Here is a 14933-nt window from a genome sequence, read left to right as displayed (position 1 = left end):
CTCCAGAGCCACAGAAACCAATCTTATAAGTATCTGACTGTCGGCAGAAGTACTTCCAGGCTTAATAAGTAAAATATCAGAAATCTAAAATCAGATATCATTTGGTTCTTGTAACCAGCTGTAGAAAACAAATTATTTCACAATGCCTTTTCAGCAGGTCTGATTTTGGGGTGTAAACTCTAAATAATAATGGTGCATCTTTTGTTGAAACAATGAATCTAATCAAGTAGATATAGTGTTAACTAGAATTCATCTGCCTCACAGGCATTGGGAGGGGTGGGGGGTACATTGGGGTTCTTGGTGGTGAAAAATAAGTACTGGTGAAGGGAAATGTGTTTGATGATTGCACAACTGAGACTTAAACCTGAAAGCTTTGTGACTTTTCCCACAGTGATTCAATAAATAAACTTAAAAAAAAAGAGAGAGAGGGAGACCCCATTCTTTTCATCCCGTCCCCACAGCTCCTGGATCTAAGGGGACTTCCTGGAGTCATCTGAAAGGATCTGCTCCTTGCAGTCGGTCAGAGCTAGCAATGGCTGCCATAACGCAGTTCCACATTCTGGAGGCCAAACGGGCAGGTGAGAGGCCAGAGAGTCAGGCTTGCGGGGGGGCTGTTGCTGGCCTCTGTGCTGCCTCTGTCCCCGGCACGGACACACTCCCTTCCCTGCGTCTCACTCACCCGCCTTGGTGCCTCGGGGTTCCGCTGCCATGGGCCACATTTCCTCGTCCACCATATATTCAGTTGGGCTGCACGGGCCTTCACGTGAGGCAGGGGATGACAGATTTCAGCCTCCCCTACTGAAAGCTGGGCCTCCTTCCTCCACCTGCGTACTTATTGCCTCTCCCGAACCCAGCCCGCAGGAGTAGAGTCCAGCTCATTCTAGAGCCCGGGGATCAGCACCAATGAGTTTTCCGCTCCCAAAATCTCAGCTTTAGCTGCACCCTGCCTGTTGGTTCATTTCATGTGCCGACATCACCAGGAACACAGTTGCTGGGTCAAACATGAGTCTGGGTGTGTCTGTAAAGCGGTTTCTAAATGAATCTGTGTACTACCTCCACTACCCAGCCGCCACCACACTCCAGGATGCTTTCCGGACACGTCATAAAACACTAAATACCCATTTTCCAGAATTGTCGTACCATATTTTATAGGGTTCAAATATGGTAACACATACGAGGGCGATTAGAGGTCGCCCCAAAAGCCTCTATCCCTCTTGGAAAGACTGGCAAGCTACCGAGAGTATTCCGCCCGCACGGAAGAGCCTGGCAAGCTATCTGTTGTGTATTCAATATGTCAAAACCAGTAACTACAACTGGTCTCATTCACCTGACCCTGAAGGTTTCACCGACATGGCAGCACTGAGAAGGATGAGAAAGGAGAGGCCGATAAAATCTCAAGGCCGAACTAGGCTGCCACAACGAAGGAAGACAAAAATGATCATCTGTACTTTCAATGCACGTACGCTAGCATCAGATGCATCCATCGAGGACCTGATGATACAAGCGTGAATGATCAAGTACGACATCATTGGTCTGACTGAGACAAGAAGGCACGAATCCCACCATGCCGTTTTTGACACTGGAGAAGAATTGTTCCTCAGAACATGCGATAAAAGAGGTGTTGGAGGCATCGGTGTCCTTGTCAACACAAACTTGGCCATGAGCATTGATTCATTCAAATGCCTAACAACCCGAATCAGACGTTTACATTTGAATAGATGTGGCTCACTGCTGGCAGTTTCTATCTTCATTGTCTACGCACCAACATCTCATTATGATGAAAGAGAAATCGAGAAGTTCTACATGGAGCTGGAGAAGTTCTATAAAGACCACACCTTCTACAAGATCATTGTGGGTGATTTTAATGCCGAGATAGGACCAAGATCAGCTGAAGAACTTCACATTGGGACCCATGGCCTAGAATGGAACGAACAGGGTGAGAGACTCTCTGAGTTCATCATGTCGACCAAGACCATCCATGGTAACTCACAGTTCCAGAAGGCAGAATCTAAACGTTGGACATGGGAGTCTCCCAGTGCACGATTCCACAACGAAATGGACCACATCATATTCAATCGACGGTTTTGCCTGACCGATGTCGCTGTTGTCCCAAAATTCCAAACGGGATCGGACCACCGTCTCCTTCGTGCAAAATTCTACTTCACAGAGTGGGGAGAAAGGGCTGCAAAGTATAAAAAGAGAACTCCCAGAACGACCACCAACTGGGAGCTCTTTGGCACTATTGCGGCAACATGGGAAGATGCCATTGTTGACAACATTGACGAGGAATACGATTGACTGGTTCAGCACCTCCATGATTGTGCGAGGAATGCCAAGAGAGAGATAGACACCAAAAAAAAGCCTGTCTTTGAAAACTCTTGAGCTTATTCGCCAACATGGTTTGGCGCATGCCTCAGGCAACCGCAAGCCAACGTCTGAGCTCGCAAAGCAGTGCAGAGATGCGATCAAGGAAGACCTCAAAGAGAGAAGAGCAGAAGTGCTGGTAGATGTGGCAGAAGCTGGGAAAAGTATTCGTAACGCCTGCCTGTCCTTCACCAACTACAAGACCAAGATGACTGCCCTCTGACGTCCTGATGGATCTATCACATCCCCAGAACGGCAATGGAGATTATCCATGACTTCTACTCAAATCTCTTCGATAGCCATGCCCACTTGTCGACATACCAAATTCCACAGGATGGATATGTCGTTCCCAATGTTCTCCCTTCCGAAATCCGACACGCCATTTTATCAGTAAAGAAACGAACAGCACCCGGCCCAGACAAGGTCAGACCTGAACACCTGAAGAACCTGCCGTCAGTACTCATCAATACACTGGCTCGGCTCTTCACACGTTACCTGTCTGAATGCAAGGTTCCGTCCCAATGGAAAACCAGCAGGACCGTACTACTGTTCAAGAAGGGAGACATCCATGACATTGGCAACTATTGCCCGATCTGCCTATTGTCTGTCATCTACAAGTTGTTCACTCGAGTCATCCTAAATAGGATTGGCAGAACACTAGATGAAGGACAACCATGCGAGCAAGCCGGGTTCTGCAAAGGATTCAGCACCATCGACCATATCCACATGATAACCAAGCTCATTGAGGTTTCTCGGGAGTTCAAGATGCCGCTCTGTTTAACATTCATTGATTTAAAGAAGGCCTTTGATTCTGTTGAGACAGAAGCGGTCATTGAAGCCCTAGCCAATCAGGGCATTCAAGCCCAATACATCAAGATCCTCCGTGAGCTGTATTGCGGATTCACTACCAGGATCTCACCATTCTACAAAGAAGTGATCGTTGATGTCAGGAGAGGGGTTCGGCAGGGTGATACCATTTCACCGAAACTCTTCAGTGCCACCCTCGAGAACATCATGCGACGACTGGAATGGGAAGGAATGGGAGTGAAGATAGATGGTCAGCAATTACACCACCTCCGCTTTACTGATGACATTGTTTTAATAACACCAAACATCAGCCAAGCAGCACAAATGCTGGCCGACTTTGACCGTGAGTGTGGAAAGGTAGGACTACAGCTGAATCTTACGAAGACAATGTTTATGAGAAACAGCCTTGTTCCTGACGCCCCATTCACTCTCAACGGAACGACCATGTCCGAATGCAACAGCTATGTGTACCTAGGTCGAGAGGTCAACATGAGAAATGACCTGGCACCCGAGCTGCGCAGGAAGAAGAGAGTGGCTTGGAACGCCTTCAAGAATGTCAAAGAAATAACTAAGAGGACGAAGAACCTCCGAAGAACCTCCGGCTCCGGGCACATCTCTTTGATTCCATTGTTCTTCCTGCATTAACATATGCCTCAGAGACCTGGGCCCTACATAAACAGGATGAGAATGCTATTCGGGTCTCTCAAAGAAGAATTGAAAGAGCTATGCTTGGAATACCATGTTTCACTCAAATGAGAGAAAGAATCCGGAGTTCCGACATCCGTCGACAATCAAGAATCAGGGACGCTGTCTCGTTTGCCAAGGCGTCAAAAATCAGATGGGCTGGTCACGTAATGAGATTTAAAGACAACCGCTGGACGAGAGCTGTTACCGACTGGATTCCATGGGATGTCAAAAGACCGCGTGGCCACCCACTTACCAGATGGTCAGACTTCTTCATCAAGATCATGAACGATCGGTTTGAGGCTCTTCATGTTCCCAGAGCGAACAGATGCCATTGGGCTACACTAGCATGCAACAGGGACAAATGGAGACATTACTGGCGCCCGCTCGAGCAAATCGACGACTAACAGGAAGTTAAGTGATTAAGTGATCCCTAGGGGCGTGTGTGTGTGTGTGTGTGTGTGTGTGTCTGTCTGTCTGTCTGTCTGTCTGTCTGTCTGTCTGTCTCTCTGTCTGTCTCCAGGGAATAGTGAGGGGCTATGCCCAGTTAGTTGCAGGCCAGCAGAGACACAAAAAGCTGATTCTCCCAAGGGCGAGAGGGAAGCCCAGGCTAACTGCCTCGGTCTGGTTTTCTGCTGCCGGCAGACTCGGGCTTGGAGGGGAACTATGCCATCTGCTCTCCGGGTCACCAGCTGGCTGGCTGTTGTTTGTTAGATGCACCAACCCATTGTAATGGGCCATAGTAAATTGTAAGCTAAAATATAAAGATACTTATGTCTACGTCACGTTATCCATTATGACTGTCACTGTCCTCCCATCGTTCATCGATTTGCTCGAGCGGGCCCAGTAACGTCTCCATTGTGAGACTTGTTGTTACTGTGTTTGGCATATCGAATACATCACAAGTAGCTTGCCAGGCTTTGCTGTGCCAGCGAGATACTCTCAGTAGCTTGTTGGGCTCTCCAAGAGGGGAGGAGGAATCAAACCCAGGTTGGCGGGGTTGGCTGTGTGCAAGGCAAACGCCCTACCTCTGTGCTGTTGCTCTAGCCCAATAAATTTAATAATACATGAAATTGAATGTATACATGTACATCATTATGGAATGTCATATGATCTCTTGCATTGTAGTGGAGCTCTATGTGTGTGCACATGTGCGTGTGTGCATGCGATGTTTGTGTAGATACACAGGCACACGTGTGTGGATGTATGTGCATGGCGTTGGCATGTTAGCGGAGGAGCAGAGTGACTCCTTCTCCCTTTTGAAGTCACTGTTTTAAGTCAAAGCGGGCAGACTTTGATGTCATGGCTCTGCATATCTGCAGCATCTGGCACTTCCAGCCCTTCCCGGCACCCCCTCTCCCACTTCTCCCTCTGGTACTTCTGCTCTTCTCCCAGGTACCTGCGCCTCCGATCCTCTGTGCGCCGTGATGCTCCGGCATGGCCCTTTGTTCTTGCTCTTCTCTCTGCTCTCATTTCCATGACTTTAAACACCAACCAGACCAGGGGGTGGCAACTTTCCAGAATGGGCCTGATGGTAACTGTATTAGGGCTTGGGGCCTAAAGAAGTCTCTGCCTCACTCCTGGGGTCTGCATGCAAAAGAGTGGGAGATGATTAATGTGTGAAAGGACCAGGGGTCGGAGGGAGAAGGGAGGGTGGGTCCTTGCAGAAGCAGCGCCTGCATTTGCCCTGCAGGCCAAAGTTGGCTATACCCGGAGTTTCGACTCTTACTCCCGGATCTAAACTTAGTACTTAGCTCAACCTCTTCTAAATTCAGCAACATTGCCTACTTCCTGTTTCCACTCCTTGCTTCCTTGCTAGGTTTCTCAAACTTGACTCATCCAACACAGAATTCTCCGTTCTATCCCTTCTCCCGCCAAAACATTCCTCATCTCTGGCATGAGTAACCCCAGACTCAGCCATGGGAGACCTTCCTGCCTTCACCCCCTCATCTGATCCGTGAGCCAGACTGTTCGTTCAACACTCAAAATCCGCTCCCTGCGGAGCTCTGGCTCGTGTCTCTTCACGGATGGATGCCTTAGATGCAAACCCCACCCAGCAGCCTGAGTGGCCTGTGAGACCGTTCATGGCACCAATCTAGTGGCTTCAACCAACTCCCAGTGGGATCTAAGAGCTTTATCACAACCATCCGGGTCCATGACATGTAGAATGAATTTTCACCCCAGGATCTTTGCACCTACTTGCCAATCTGCCTGCAGTACTGTGCATGTAGCATATCTCCCTCCTTTGTCTCTGCTCAAATGTCATTTCTACAGGAAAGTCTTGCCTGGCTGGGCTCCCCTCTTCTTCTTCTTCCTTTTTGTGGGAGAGGGCCTACATTGCCTCTTTCCTGTTTCCGCTCCTTCTGTCAGAGCTTCTAATCCACTCGAGAGGCTATCAGTAGATCCCGCATCAATATCGCTCTGTCCCAAAGCAAGGAACTCATTCTGTACGTGACTCTGTGGGCCCCAATCTTGGCCACATGGAAATTTCCCAGGATGAAATTTCAAAATATTGAAAAAGCTCTCAGATCTAAACTCCAACCTTCACATATCTCTTGGATTCTCGGAATGCCCAGTTGGAAATCTGTGAAAGTTTCATGGAACAGATGGGAAAGCTGAGACCCAGAGTGAGGAAGTAATTTTTTTTAAATATTTCGCTTTGGGGCCATATCTGACTGTGCTCAGGGCTAACTCCTGGCCCTGTGCTCAGGGTTCACCCTGGCAGTGCTCAGGGGACCTTATGTAGAGCTGAAGATCCAACCACGTTGGCTGTATGCAAGAACTTACTTGCTGTACTCCTCTCTCTCTCTCTCTCTCTCTCTCTCTCTCTCTCTCTCTCTCTCTCTCTCTCCTACTCCCACTCCATCCCCCTCTTCTTCAATGACCGCTTTCCCTTTAAGTCCAGATGTTTAATATTTTTTTACAGGATTTCTAAATGTCCGGCATTATTGGCTTCCATATTTGCTAGTTGGCTCACTCTGTTCTTAGACTCGAAGCTTTTATCCTGTCATCACTGTCCAGGGTGGGGCCTGGCAGAGAATGAGAATTTGGTTGAGTGTCTGTCTCCCCCAGCAATCAGATCAAACTCACTCTGCTTCCATCCCCCTGGGGAGATTACAGTGTGTGAGCATCTCAGCCCTCCAGGAAGGGCCCATTCTGGTCCTGGTTCTGACTGTCACTCACTGTGAGCACAGGTGAGACACACATCCCCACTTGTACAATGGAGATGTCTATGTCTACCCTCTTGGATCCCTTCCAACTTGGCTCACAATGAATGAAGCGGAATGGAACCCAGCTTGTGGAATTTCAGGAGTGACAGGAAAGGCCCAGAGGAAGCAATTAAGTGCCATCCTTCAAATGACCCCACGTCTTCCTAGCGGTCTTAGCTCCTGTGGAAAGACCATTCATCCACGCATGTGGCATTTGGGTAAATGGACTGAGCTGATGTGATGCCGGATGAGGGGAGAGTGACAATGATGTCACCCCTTCTGGAGGAAAAGAACCACTCAGAATTCACCCTGTTAGGGCACTGCTCTTGATCTTCAACCACAGACAAAGACCACACAGGAATGCAAACAGCAAGCAGGCAATTAATTGAGCTGGCTAGCCAGGGTCGTGCACACGCACACAGCGACGCCCAAGTCCCGTGTGAAAGGCCAGACCCCGACCCAAGGTATAGGGGTTACTTATATAGGCCCAAGTCGGCCATTACAGCAGATTTGAAGGTCACAATTTCCTTAAGTGCCCGCTCCGGGCTTCATGCAATATCCTGGTCTGAGGGCTAATCCTGGACCTGTGACAGCCATCTGTTTTATAGCTCAGGGGCCCAAACATTCCTCCCGGAACAAGCAGACAGTGGAGACCTGAGTGGAAACTTTACTATCTTCATTGTCCTTTGCCCGTCTGAGGCTGTCCTGTCCTAACAACCCTTCTGATTGACTGGTCTTGTTGGACATGAACAGGTTTTGTCTCATTGATATGATGAGGGGACACAGGCCAAACAGCTGTGGATCATATCTTGGGGAAAGATTACAGCAGAGTGGGCCCATCTTGAAGAGCACCAATGACATCCCATATGTCACATCAGTGTCCTTGTTCTGATGCTTATTAAAATGGATAATGATTGTTGGTTGGTTCTTTGGGGTCACTTTCTAGAGCAGCTGGAAAATATCCTTCTTCTCTTTTACAGACACTAAGTCCTAAACATTTCCAGGTTCCAAATGACATTTTTACATCTTCCTGCTGCTCAGAGATCCTTCAAAAGGATGGACTCGGGAAAGGCAATCACTTACACCTAACGGGGACTCTGAGGGGTGCAAAGTGTCAGTATGGTCTCGTCACCCCCATTTTCAAAATGGGGTATCCATGAGTCGCCAGGAAATACCCATCTTTCAGTTCTCTCTCTTCTCGCTGTTTGGTCTTGGGGGGGAAAAAATCACTTCCTCACTCTGGGTCTCTGTTTTCCCATCTGTGCTATGAAAATGTTCACAGATTTCCAGCTGGGCGTTCCCAGAATCCCAGAGAGGTGTGAAGGTTGGAGTTGAGATCTGAGAGCTGTTTCAATATTTTCAAATTTCGTCCTGGGAAATCTCCGTGTGGCCAAGATTGGGCCCCACAGAGTCACGTACAGAATGAGTTCCTTGCTTTGGGACAGAGCAATATTGATGCGGGATGTAGTTGATGGCCTCTCGCGTGGATTAGAGGCTCTGATGGACTATCAGTGATATCCTGGGAAGTCCTGGATGTTATTTTATTGCCCGCACATGTCTGATTAATGAAACGACGAGAAGGAACTCTCAATGTTATAACCACTGCAAGTAGAACAGCCCAAAAGAGGAGGCAGAAGAGGAAGATGTGCAGTTCCTAATTGGTGGTGTTGAAAAGGGGTGCCTTCCTGCCCACCCCCCACCCAGATGTTCTCTGAGGGCCCCCTTCCAACTCTAACTTCTATGATTCCAACAGCCGCATTCATTGGCGAAGGCTTTTATCTCTCTCTCAGAGAAGCGTAGCAGAGAGGTTATTTGCTGCCTGCTTGCTTTTGAAAATCACCCCTTTCACAGTCAGAAAGTCACCCCCAGGCAGGAGCATAAAGGGAAAGCAATTCATTAGCATCTATACTACAGATGCGACAATGTCAAGGTCCTGGGAAAATCAATATGGCGCCAGCTTGCAAGAGCTGAGTCTCCCATCACACCCTGAGCTCCCGCACCCCTGGCTCTGCTGAAGAGGGACAAACACCAGAGGGTGCCCCTGGCTTCAAGGATCGGGAATTAAAATGCAGACAGGCAACAGCAAGGCCCTACACTCGGGCTCCAAGCAATGTGGTACCTCTGGATTCCTTTATCCCCATTTATTCCTTATCCCCGTTTCCTCCTCTGGGGGGAGGTCGCCGCAGTGGATTCTCTGTGTCCACAGATCCCCCTGGATTCTGCCATGCCTGCAGCCCCCACCTGCTCTGATTGGTCATTATGGACACACCCTTCTCTGCTACCCCACCTTCAGCTGGGAGAAGATTGTATCCCAGCTCTCTGACTCCTGGGATGTGGGCAGATAGGGGGTGTAAATGCTCAGACTGGTATCTTGCTGGGGACAGTTTAGGGACACAAAGTACAGTTCTGAGGCCCCTCTGGACCCAGACATAGTCGGCTGTCACAGAGGTCACACCCTTGCTTACCTGCCTTGCTGACCCGTACCCTTCCCTGACTGAGTGGTTTTTCCTAAGACCAGTACCCCAGGCACCATGCCTGGATGGCCTGACTCAGCCTCTGCTTCCATGAAACCCGTACCATGCATGCTCTGATTCCTCTTTAATGTCCTTCCGGTCCACTGACCGATTTTCCGGCTATCCTCAGTGACGGCTCTCCGCAGCCAAAGTCTAGCGCTGGAGGAGTCGCTTCAGCCCAGCTGCTATTTAAAGGCTTTGTAGCTGCCCCTCCACCCCCCAAGGTTCCTCTGCTTCAGCTGCCTGTGTGGGTCCCATTAACGTTCCAAGAAAATCGGGGCTGGAGTGATAGCAAGGCGGGTAGGTCGTTTGCCTTGCACGTGGCCGGCTGACCCGGGTACGATTCCCAGCATCCCATATGGTCCTCTGGGCACTGCCAGGAGTAATTCCTGAGTGCAGAGCCAGGAGTTAAGCCCTGTGCATCGCCGGGTGTGACCCAAAAAGGAAACAAATAAAGAAAGAAATATAAAGAAATAAATAAAATTCCAAGAAAACCTCCAAGAATGTCACTCTCTCCTCAGCTCCCTGAAGCCTGTGACTTGGGGGCTGGCTGGCTCTGGTGGGAGGTGGAGAGAAGCCCATGAAGGATGTAGAGGGTCCGTGTGTGTTTGCAGGGCGGAGCCACATCTGGGACCAACTCCTCCTTCGGTCTCCACTTCAGCAGCATAGAAAGCAAAGGGGTTGAGTGGGGTCTGTGTCTAAACACGGGGACCCCTGTGCTTTCGCCCCCCCCAGAGGCCTTGGTGATTTTGTACTGTGTAGTTCCAATTCATTTATCCCCTTTGAAAGCTTTGTTAACTATCAAAATCATGATCCTCCCGTTGTTCATCAATTTGCTCGAGCGGGCCCAGTAACGTCTCCGTGAGACTTGTTGTTACTGTGTTTGGCATATTGAATACATCACGGGGAGCTTGCCAGGCTCTGCTGTGCAGGCGACATACTCTCGGTAGCTTGCCGGGCTCTCCGAGAGGGGCGGAGGAATCGAACTCAGGTCGGCCATGTTGGCTGTGTGCAAGGCAAACGCCCTACGCGCTGTGCTATTGCTCCAGCCCATTAACTATCAAAATCCCAATTTTTTTTTTTTGCTTTTTGGGTCACATCTGGCGATGCTCAGGGGTTACTCCTGCCTCTACACTCAGGAATTACTCCTGGCGGTGCTCAAGGGACCATATGGGACGTTGGGAGTCCAACCCGGGTTGACTACACGCAAGGCAAATGCCCTCCCCACTGTGCTATGACTCCAGCCCCTCAAAACCCCATTTTGACGCAATGAATGTGCTTCTGCCCGCCCCTGGGGCTGAGCCACCAACGAGCCCAAGGGTTCAGCTAATGTGGACCTCAGGCCTCTGCTCTGACTGTTCCAGAGAGTGCCACGTCCACTAGTAAGGGCAACTGGGAGCCAGACTCAGCATCCCTGCCTGCGTGTTCTTGGCCTGCTTCTGTTCCAGAGGAGTCTTCACATCTGTGTGGTTGAGACGGCCTTTCTTCAGAATATCCCATTCACCTCCTGCAGGAACTCGGGGCCCCAGGCACCCCATTTGAGAAAGTGCCAAGTGAGGAGATGCATTGGTTGGAAGGTCTCTGGCCTACCAGGAACATCCAACCCCGCAGGGCTAGGAAGATGCTCCCAGGCTGGTGCATCTGCATCCTTCTTTCACAGGGCCGCCCAGAGCACCACCAGATGTGACTTCTTGCTCCAACGAGCCGTGAGCCTGGAGAGGGAGTGGAGCGGGTAAGTTGCCTGCCTTGCATCTGGCCTGATCCTGTTTTGTCCCAGGCACCAGCTAGCGTCCCCTCAATCAGTCAGGAATGATTCCTGAGCACAGAGCCAGGGGTTAGCCTGAGCACCAAAGGGTGTAGGCACAAACAAACAATAGTAATAATAAGTCATCCGACTGAAGACTGTTGGAAAGAGAGTGTGGCCATCATCGGCAGGGCTAGGGAGTCCATGTGTGAGCTTGTGTCCATGGTCACTGGAGAGCAGAAGTCAGGCCTGGCTTGCACGGCCCTGTGGGGAGCCTGACACCCCAACCCCCTGCTTCTGCCCTGGCAATATCATCAGGGCCCCCAGTCCCGTGTGCCAGCCTCGCAGCCTCCCCGACAGTCTCCTGAACTCAGAAACAAGCCCAGGATGCTGAGCTGTGGGGTCCTGTTCCCTTGAGTCAGCTTTGGGGTGTTGGGCAGCTTCCCTGGTCTGTCAGCTCCTCCCTCTCAGAGCTGGCCAGTCCAGCTTCTTTTTTTAGGTGTCTGGCTGGAGACAGGGCGTGGCTGACCTCAAGAGTCTGCTGTCAATCAAGAGAGACCAGCACCTGCACCCACTGGGTCCTAAGGTCCTCTGCTCTCTCCTGCCCAAAGGTACAGTGAGTAAATCCATCTACCTTTTCACATTGTCTGTCTGTCTGTCTGTCTGTCTGTCTTTCATCCCAAAGAGCTGCACAGTACCCTGGCCCTCCTCTTTTAACCTCGAAGATATAGAAATATGCAAAGAAACTCTCCCTTCCAGGGGTCTACCTAGGGGGCACTTGCAGACTCCCCAAAGGGAAAGTTCGCTGAGACACTTCCTCCTAGTGGCTTGCAGTGAATGCTAAGATACCAGACTCCAGGACTCCTGACTCCAGGGATGTTCAAGCTTTGCTCCTCTTCCTAAGACAGGAACAGTTCTTGGGGTAGAGACAGGAGCCTCTGCGCCCCACCCACACCCTCTTAAGGATGAATCCATAATCAGGAGCAAGAAGGCCTGGCTCTGTCCCTGGCTGCTACTCTTCAGCCAGGCAGAAAATGCTCCCTGGGCACTGCCAGCTTTCACAGCACCTCTAGGAGAGGAGAGGGGCAGGAGCCCAGCATCTCGGACCCCGGTGAGAAGTTCCTCTGCGTGAGCTCCGCACTGCTTGGTCACGCGAGAGCACGGCCGCAACCACTTCCCCACAACCACTGATGCAGAGATTTTTTTTCCTGGAACTTCTTGGAGTTTCCCAGGAACAGAAAGGGGGGGAGCAGCTGTGGGCTGGAGAGTTGGCATGACTGAGGGCAGCTGCGGGCCTGGCATGGAGCAAGGGGGCAGGGAGTCGGGAAGTGCCCGGCCAGAGAGTGGCTGGTTATATAATCACTGACTGTGCAGTCATCTGCTCACCGTTTCCTCCGATCTCAAACCCAGGCTAGCTTGACCATCACTTCTGCTCTGATCAGCTGCTGCCTGGCTGCAGGAAACCGTGGCAAGAGCAAGGCTGAGTCTGAGCAGGCACAGATTGGACGGGCGGGGGCAGGGTGGGGTGCCCTTGTGGGGCCAAGGAGGTTGGACTGAATCCAGAGCCTCGCCAGGTCTGGGGCTGCATCAACACGCCAATTCACCACAGATCTTGACCCCCAATATAATGTTCTTCTGTGCAGGGGGATGGGGTGGGGGTGGGGGGTGGGGGACATCCCATCTGTTCTAGCAAAGGTCTTGGAAGTGGTGAGCTCACCCTGGCCAGTGTCTTTTTCTTGGGTCTGGCAAGGTTCTCTCTAGAAGGTGAATCGGGGGCCAGAGTGATAGTACAGTGGGCAGGGCATGTGATTTGCATACAGCCCACCCGGGTTCGATCCTTGGCATCTTCCCTGAGCACCCTCAGGAGTAATACCTGAGTGCAGGGCTGGGAGTAACCCCTGAGCATTGCTGGGTGTGACCCAAAGGAAAAACAAAACAAAACAAAACAAACAAACAAAAAAAAACACTAGAAAGTTAATGGAAGTGGCGTGTTCTGGATCGCACTGCCCTGGCCCCCATCCCCGCCCCAGCCATCCTTGTCTCAATTTCTTGTCTGTCATGAGGCCCTGGTCTGCTCTGGTGCCGTGCTTATCATCACACATGTGAAGTGCCCTGTAGGAGGTGGGTCCACCAGATCAGATAGAGAAGGGAGCACCAAATAAAGGGTGTTGGGAGGATCCTCCCAGGATGGGAGAAGCATGCTGAAAGTAGACTATAGACCGAACATGATTGTCACCTATTGCCTCTTTTGCAAACCACAACACCCAATAGGAGAGAGAGAGAGAGAGAGAGAGAGAGAGAGAGAGAGAGAGAGAGAGAACAAAAGGGAATGCCCTGCCACAGAGGCAGGGTGGGATGGGGGGGATGGGGGGGAGGGATACTGGGATTCGTGGTGGTGGGAAATGGGCACTGGTGGAGGGATGAGTATTTGATGATTGTATAATTGAAACCCAAGCACAAAAATTTGTAAGTCTACAACTGTACCTCATGCTATTTCACTAATAAAAAATTTTTTAAAAAAAAGAAGAAGAAGAAGAAGGCGGGCCCATGGCTGGGGCAAGTCCCCAGGCACTCGGCGAGACTGCTGGCTCCCGGGCATTTTGTCAGCACCCACCTAAGCTCGGAGAGAGGTACCAGGTCTGGGTACTTGATTGTTTCCCTCTGATTAATCTCCCGGGCCATAAAAGCTGACAGCCTCGACTGGCAGTCTGACATTTGGAGAGGTCACCTCTCCAGCAGAAGTGCCACTTGCCGCCTGCAAGCCGGGGAGCTCCGGCCTCAGTGTGGGCAGAGAGCAGAGCCGTGACAGCAGCCAGAAGCTGTGACTGATAAGGTGCTGTCACTCTCTATCCATCGCCGCACTCAAGTAGCAGAGCGCTTGGCTGCAGCGATGCCAAACGGTTTCCTCCCCAGAATTCATCAAGGCCCTGGCGGGGGTGGGACTAGGGGGACAATGGAAATAAACTGGAAACTTCTGCAAGCAGATCCCTGCACCAGCAAGCCTGGATGCCCGGGGCCCCTCTTCCTTCTCATCTCTCCTCCCCTCTGCAAGCATTATAGCACAGGAGCCCCGGTCTGGGGTGTGGAGAAGGGGTGAAGCATGGAGCCGCAGAGAACACAGCCTCTTCGACTGGGGAGAAGGAAACTCACCTGGGGTCCCTGGGAGGGTTAACTGCTGTGGGAAGCTGCAGGTTTGGCTGACAGGAAAATCCTCGTGGTCAGAGCTTGGTGGTTGGTTTTAGGCCACACCCAGCAGTGCTCAGGGACAACTCCTGCCTCTGCACTCAGAAGTCACTCCCAGCAGTGCTCAAGGGACCAAAGGGGATGCCAGGAATCAACCCCAGGTCAGCTGCAGGCAAAGCAAGAGCCTTACCCGCTGTACTATCTATCCAATCCTGGTCAGAGATTGTTATGGGGCTTGAGGGTGGGAGGGTGGGGTACACCAGACTGTGCTGAGGATTTACTCCTGGCTCTGCACTCAGGAATCATTCCTAGAGGTGCTCAGGGAGCCATATGAGATGTTAGGGATTAAACCCAGGTCAGCCACATACAAAGCAAATGCTCTCTTGGGGCTGGAGCGATAGCACAGCAGGTAGGGCGTTTGCCTTGCAC

General features: G+C 51.0%; 1 pseudogene; it reads left to right on the top strand.

Annotated features, from left to right (window-relative positions):
- The first annotated feature begins 532 nt into the window (after positions 1-532).
- Positions 533-14933, top strand: part of LOC130017586 (uncharacterized) — a 65860-nt pseudogene continuing 51459 nt past the window's right edge.

The sequence above is a fragment of the Sorex fumeus genome, unplaced genomic scaffold (genome assembly GCF_029834395.1).
Source record: "Sorex fumeus unplaced genomic scaffold, SorFum_2.1 ptg000201l, whole genome shotgun sequence".
In the NCBI taxonomy this organism is placed as follows: Eukaryota; Metazoa; Chordata; class Mammalia; order Eulipotyphla; family Soricidae; genus Sorex; species Sorex fumeus.
Note: the sequence above shows the minus strand (reverse complement) of the source record. Positions and strands in the feature narration are given on the sequence as shown.